This window comes from Malus domestica, chromosome 01 (genome assembly GCF_042453785.1).
Source record: "Malus domestica chromosome 01, GDT2T_hap1".
NCBI lineage: Eukaryota > Viridiplantae > Streptophyta > Magnoliopsida > Rosales > Rosaceae > Malus > Malus domestica.
In genome coordinates, this window is record NC_091661.1 from 9,000,321 (window position 1) to 9,007,826 (window position 7,506).

Consider the following 7,506-nt stretch of genomic DNA (forward strand, 5'->3'; position numbering starts at 1 on the left):
ATTAAGGAGGCACTCCATTCTCCACGTTCCGGAAGAACGTTGTTGAGTTTTAGAGATATTCGAGATAATAAATATCATCTTGAAACCACTAAAGATCATGGTTCTGAATTTCTTTGTATCACTTCGTATAAATATGGCCAGAAGCATATTATGAGAAGTTGGAACGTTTGTCGAATGGGTTGTACATCACAACCATTCGCGGCATAGAAGCCCATAGTGTGGCCGGCCCTATGCCTGAGTTTCCAGACACTTTGTTGCTTGGCATGATCGTTTGGGACATCCTGGACGTGACATGATGCGCCGTATCCTCAAATCTTCACACGGGCATAAGTTACATCCCTATGTTGGACTCCTACCATGCAAAGCGTGTTCTTTAGGGAAGTTGAATACTCCACCCTCATATACAAAGATTATTCACAACCCCCCTAAATTTCTTCAGAGGATTCAAGGGGACATTTGTGGACCAATCCAACCAACCTGCGGACCATTTAAATATTTTATGGTGTTGGTTGATGCATCGACAAGATGGTCACATATTTGCTTGTTGTCCACACACAACGCTGCGTTTGCTAAACTCTTAGCTCAAATCATTAAGCTAAAGGCTCACCACCCTTATTATTCGATCAAGTCGATTTGACTGGATAATGCTGGAAAGTTTACGTCACAGACTTTTGACAATTATTGCATGTTAGTAGGAATAATGTTCATGTGCCCCATGTTCACACTCAAAACGGCTTGGCAGAAGCTTTGATAAAACGCCTTCAATTGATAGCTCAGACTTTGGTTATGAGAACCAAACTGCCGGTATCTGCTTGGGGCTATGCAATATTGCACGCAGCTATGTTGGTCCGCCGGAGGCCCACCGCTACCTAACCACATTCATCGTTACAGTTGGTAACTGGATACGAGCCTGATGTCTCGCATTTACGGGTGTTTGGGTGCACTATTTATGTGCCAATAACGCCGCTGCTACGTACCAAAACGGGTCATTAGAGAAAAATGGGAATCTATATTGGTTATGATTCGCCATCAATTGATCGCTACTTAGAACCCTTGACATGAGATCTCTTTACCGGATGTTTTCGGATTGTCACTTTGATGAGACAGTCTTCCTATCGTTAGGGGGAGATAAGCATGCTAACGTTCCTGTAGAATGCTGCGAATTGTCGTGGTATGCTCCCACTATGTCTTATTTAGGTCCTCGCACTGCCCAGTCTAAAACTGAGGTGCATCAAATTATAGATCTTTAAAGCATGCCGGATGTTTTTAATGATCTAGCAAAGGTGACAAGATCACACATACCCGCTGCAAACACACCTGCAACGATAGATGTACCCTGTTTACGTCAACAACCCACCTGGGAAGGCTGGACCGTCCTCGAAGATGGGGAGGCCGTACCTTCCACGCGGCAAGGTACATTGGTGGCTAGCCAATCATCTGCTCCAACCTTGAAGCATGGCAGACCCCTTGGTTCAAAGGATTCACAACCCCGAAAGAGGAAAATGGCACAAACTAGTGACACTAGTTTGAATCCGGCCATCGCTCATTCATCCGTTCCAACGCATAAGGTTATTCTAGATTACGGTGATGCTTCAGATGAAACATGCTAGCCTCTCGAGAATCCCGAGATTTCGGTCCACTACACAGTATTAGATGAGGTTTGGAATAGGAATGAGATGATTGTCCATGATGCATTTGCGTACTCAGTAGCTAATAACATCATGCTCAGTGATGACATTGAACCACGTTCCATCAATGAATGCTGATGTAGAATCGATTGGTCAAACTAGAAACAAGCAATCCAGGTCGAACTCGATTCGCTTGCAAAACATAAGGTATTTGGACCTATCGTTCCTACACCACCACGCGTGAAGCCCGTTGGCTACAAGTGGGTTTTTATGAGGAAGCGTAATGAGAAGAATGAAATAATGCGATACAAAGCACGCCTCATAGCACAAGGCTTCTCTCAGCACCTAGGGATTGATTACGAGGAGACGTATTCCCCCGTAATGAACGTTATAACATTCCGCTACCTAATCAGTTTGGTAGTTTCTGAAAAACTGAATATGCAGCTTATGGACGTGGTAACCGCGTATCTCTATGGGGATCTAGATACGGAAATATATATGAAAGTTCCAAAAGGACTTCCATTAACCGGTTCAAATAGTTCTAAACCACGTAACACTCTCTTAATTAGGTTGAGGAGGTCACTCTACGGATTAAAACAATCCGGGTGGATGTGGTATAACCGTCTAAGTGAATATTTGACAAGTCAAGGTTATGTGAACAACAAACCATGCCCATGCGTGTTCATAAAGAAGTCACATTCCGGATTTGGAATCATTTCCGTTTATGTCGATAACATGAACCTCATTGGGACTTCCGCAAAGCTTGAGGAAATTGCTACACACTTGAAATCAGAATTTGAGATGAAGGATCTTGGGAAAACTCGATATTGTCTCGGCCTGGAGATCGAGTATTGTTCGGATGAAATCCTAGTACATCAATCGAACTACACCCAAAAGGTGTTGCGACGTTTTAATGAGGATAAAGCGAAGCCTTCGGTACACCTATGGTCGTTCAAACTCTAGATGCTAAACGAGATCCCTTCTGTTCAAATGAGGATGAGGAAGAGATTTTGGAACCTGAAGTTCCTTACCTAAGTGCAATTAAGGCTTTATTATACTTGGCTCAGTGCACTAGACCCGACATCTCCTTCGCCGTGAATCTATTGGCTAGATACAGCAATGCGCCCTACACGCAGACACTGATCCACATAGAGCACATTCTCAAACGGGTATCGTTGGAGATACCGCTATATCTTGGAGGTCTACCAAGCAAACGCTAATTACGACTTTGTCTAACCATGTTGAGATTCTCGCCCTACATGAAGCATTGCGTGAGTTCTTTTGGCTGAGAGAGGTTATGGAACATATTTGAAGCACTAGTGGTCTTACATCAATCGTTGATCTTCTTACGACGATCTTTAAAGACAATGCATCATGTATTGAGCAGGTGAAGCAGGGATACATCAAAGGAGACAACACCAAGCATATAGCGCATTCTTTTACTCATACCAGCAGTAGTAACATCAGAACATTGAAGTCAAGCAAATCCGTTCCCAAGATAACCTGGCTGATCTCTTTACCAAGTCATTGCCCAAGTCTACATTTCAGAAGCTCATCCAAGGAATCGGTATGCGTAAATTATCTGAGTTGAATCGCTTGTAGTTCTCTTATTTAAAAGTTATGTCTAACTCAACGGGAGTATCTAGAAGCATACTTACATGATCTTAATGTACTATTTTTCCTACGATTATGAGCATTTTTTCCCACTGGATTTTTGCTACCTAACGAGGTTTTATTAAGGCATCCATCCTGGGATGATCATACTCCGTTGAGTTTACTGCCTTCGTCCAGTTTGACGTTCGTTTTAGACATTATGCATACTTCTCACTTTTCTCCTTAGTCTATGGGTTTTCCCCATGCCTTCGGTTTTACCATAGCGAGGTTTTGTGAGTTTTATTATAAATGCATACTTCACTTGAATTTGAGACTCGTGATCACCCGTTGTGCCGATGACTTCATCAACTATTCTACCTTATCTGCTGAAGATCTGATGCGATGGTTTGTTAAGTATTTACACACTCAAGGGGGAGTGTTGTAGTCATATTTAGAATAGGAATGTAATTGTGTAAATCCTAAGGAATCTGGGAAAGTATCTTATATTCCTATTAGGATTAGATTACCTATTAAATATTGTAATCTTAAAGGGAAAGGTTTTACCCTTCCTACTACTATAAATAAAGACACAATGGGGTGAATCAAATACACCTCACAATTAAATCAATCTCTCTTCTTTCTCAATATTGCCGAACCTCCCTCTCTCTCTAAACCCTAGATCGTTCAATTAAATAGGCCTACAACGAGATCGTCATTTTAGCAAATTAATAATATAACTATAATAACTCCGCCGTGTAAGTTTATCTTACATTGCCGGTCCCAAGCCCGGATAAAGGAGGAGGGGGAGGGCGTCAGGTAGTCGACAGCCGGCACTCCATGATTACGTCGAATCCTTATGAAAATGAATCCAGAACGAAATCGCGCTAAAGCTAGGGCGTCACCCGTAAGTGGCGCGCTGTGTGGCCCGAGCACAGTGATAAGTGAGCAAGGGTCGCTGTATCTCCATCGGCACCCGGATGCAGTGTTAAATGAGCAAGGGGGCTATAGAAACTTCTTTTCGAACGACTCCACTCAAAGTTGTTTGGGAGCATATGCTCCTATCAACTTTACACGGGACACACAAAAGAAGTACTTTGATCCTATTAGACGGGGAAGGGGGAAGAAGCTAGGACAGAAGGGTAGAGTTCAAGAGAGCAAAATGCGTTTAGGAACGTGGAATATAGGAACCTTGACGGGAAAATCTATGGAAGTAGTAGAAGTTATGGTGAGGAGAATGATAAATATTATGTGCCTACAAGAAACTAAGTGGGTTGGGCGTAAGGCAAATGATCTAGAAAACTCAGGGTTCAAACTATGGTATTCGGGCACAAATAGAACGAGAAACGGTGTTGGCATCATCGTGGACAAGACCTTGACACAAGATGTTGTAGATGTTAAGAGGGTAGGAGATAGAATCATGGCAATCAAGATTGTAATAGGACAAGAACTTATCAATGTGATTAGTGCGTACGCACCTCAAGTAGGGTTGGATACGAGTTCGAAGGAGAAATTTTGGGAAGACCTTGGAGACTTGGTGCAAGGAATTGCTCAGACGGAGAAGTTATTTATAGGAAAAGATTTAAATGGACATGTGGGCAGGGAGACAGGCAACTATGAAGGTTTTCATGGTGGCCATGGTTTTGGGGAGAGAAACGAGGATGGGGAAGCTATCTTGGAGTTTGCAATGGCATATGATCTCTTCTTAGCCAACACCTTCTTTAAGAAGAGAGAAGAACATGGGATCACCTACAAGAGTGGGTCGTCAAAAACACAAATAGATTTTCTCCTAATGAGGAAAGGGGATCGTATAACTTGTAAGGATTGCAAAGTTATACCAGGAGAGAGCGTGGCTAATCAACATCGCTTGTTGGTGATGGATGTACATATCAAAAGAGTGAGAAAAAAGAACAAGACTTGGAAGTGCCCAAGGACTAGATGGTGGAATCTAAAAGAAGAAAAACAAGCCATTTTCAAAGAAAAAGTAATCACCCAGTGTGTGTGGGATAGAGAGGGGGAAGCTAACAAAATGTGGGATTCCATGGCTAGTTGTATCCGAAAAGTAGCAAAAGAGGTATTAGGAGAGTCCAAGGGCTTTGCCCCACACCAAAAGGAATCTTGGTGGTGGAATGAGGAGGTACAAACAAAGGTGAAGGCTAAGAAGGAATGTTGTAAAGCCTTATACAAGGATATGACCGATGAAAATGGTGAAAGGTATAGAAAAGCGAAGCAAGAGGCGAAGAAAGCTGTGAGAGAAGCTAAGTTAGCGGCTTATGACGATATGTATAAGCGACTAGATACCAAAGAAGGAGAGTTGGATATCTATAAACTAGCTAGCGCAAGGGAAAAGAAGACAAGGGACCTAAACCAAGTGAGGTGCATCAAGGATGAGGATGGAAAGGTTCTTGCTACAGAGAACGCGGTTAAAGACAGATGGAAAGGTTATTTTCATAATCTTTTCAATGAAGGACATGAAATGAGTGCTTCTTTAGGGGAGTTGATTAACTCAGAAGAGTGTAGAAACTACTATTTTTATCGTAGAATCCGGAAGGAAGAAGTGGTTGTAGCTTTGAAGAAGATGAAGCATAGAAAAACAGTAGGCCCAGACGATATACCAATCGAAGTGTGGAAAGTTTTGGGAGAGACAGGTATAACATGGCTCACTGACCTTTTCAATAGAATTTTGAAAACGAAGAAGATGCCAAATGAGTGGCGAACGAGCACTTTGGTGCCTATCTACAAGAATAAGGGCGATGTACAAAATTGCATGAACTATAGGGGTATTAAGCTAATGAGTCATACAATGAAGCTCTAGGAGAGAGTCATTGAGCATAGATTGAGGCAAGAGACACGGGTTTCGGACAACCAATTCGGGTTCATGCCAGGGCGCTCAACCATGGAGGCAATCTATCTCTTACGAAGATTGATGGAAAGATATAGAGATGGGAAAAAGGATTTACACATGGCCTTTATAGATTTGGAAAAAGCGTATGATAGAGTCCCAAGAGACATTCTTTGGAGGATTTTAGAGAAGAAAGGAGTACGAGTAGCATATATCCAAGCTATACAGGATATGTATGAAGGAGCAAAGACTGCCGTAAGAACTCATGAAGGACAAACCGAAAGCTTTCCCATAACTGTAGGATTACATCAAGGCTCATCCTTAAGTCCTTACCTTTTTGCGTTGGTAATGGATGAGTTAACAGGACATATTCAAGATGATATTCCTTGGTGTATGCTTTTCGCAGACGATATAGTGTTGATAGATGAAACTCAGGAAGGGGTAAATGCAAAACTTAACCTTTGGAGAGAAGTGTTGGAATCTAAAGGTCTTTGCCTAAGCCTATCAAAGACAGAATATATGGAGTGCAAGTTCAGTGCAAATGGAGGCCAAAATGAGTTAGGGGTGAGGATCGGAGATCAAGAAATACCAAAGAGCGACTGTTTTCGTTACCTAGGATCTATCTTGCAAAAGAACGGAGAATTAGATGGAGATCTCAACCATAGAATACAAGCTGGATGGATGAAGTGGAAGAGTGCATTCGGCGTGTTGTGTGACCGCCGTATGCCACTGAAGCTCAAGGGAAAATTGTATAGGACAGCAATAAGGCCGGCGATGCTGTATGGCACAGAATGTTGGGCGGTGAAGCATCAACACGTACACAAAATGGGTGTAGCAGAGATGAGGATGCTTCGTTGGATGTGTGGGCACACGAGAAAGGATAAGATTAGGAATGAGGATATCCGGGGTAAAGTAGGAGTAGCCGAAATTGAAGGAAAGATGAGAGAAAATCGGTTACGGTGGTTTGGACATGTGCAAAGAAGGCCTACTGACGCTCCGATTAGAAGATGCGACTATGGGACAGAGGTTCAGGGCCGAAGGGGTAGAGGAAGACCTAGGAAAACTTTGGAAGAGACCCTAAGAAAAGACTTAGAGTACTTGGATCTAACGGAGGACATGACACAGGACAGAACACAATGGCGTTCTAAGATTCATATAGCCGATCCCACTCAGTGACTTGGATTTTCTAAGTTTCCAACCGAGAAGTTTTCCTCACTCGGGAAATTAAGGGAACACTACCTCAACCTACATGCTCCATTCACAAAGAGCCAGAGAATCCTTAACAGCCAACTCATCAGACCGTTTGGAAAGTAGTCTGTTATCTTTGGGAGTGAAAAGGTTCCTGGCCACTACCGCAGCGGTCATATCATTCTTCATCACGGAATCCCCAACGGTAAGAGGACCAGTAGGGGAGACGAAGGATGGGCGCCATATGTTGTCTGGAGA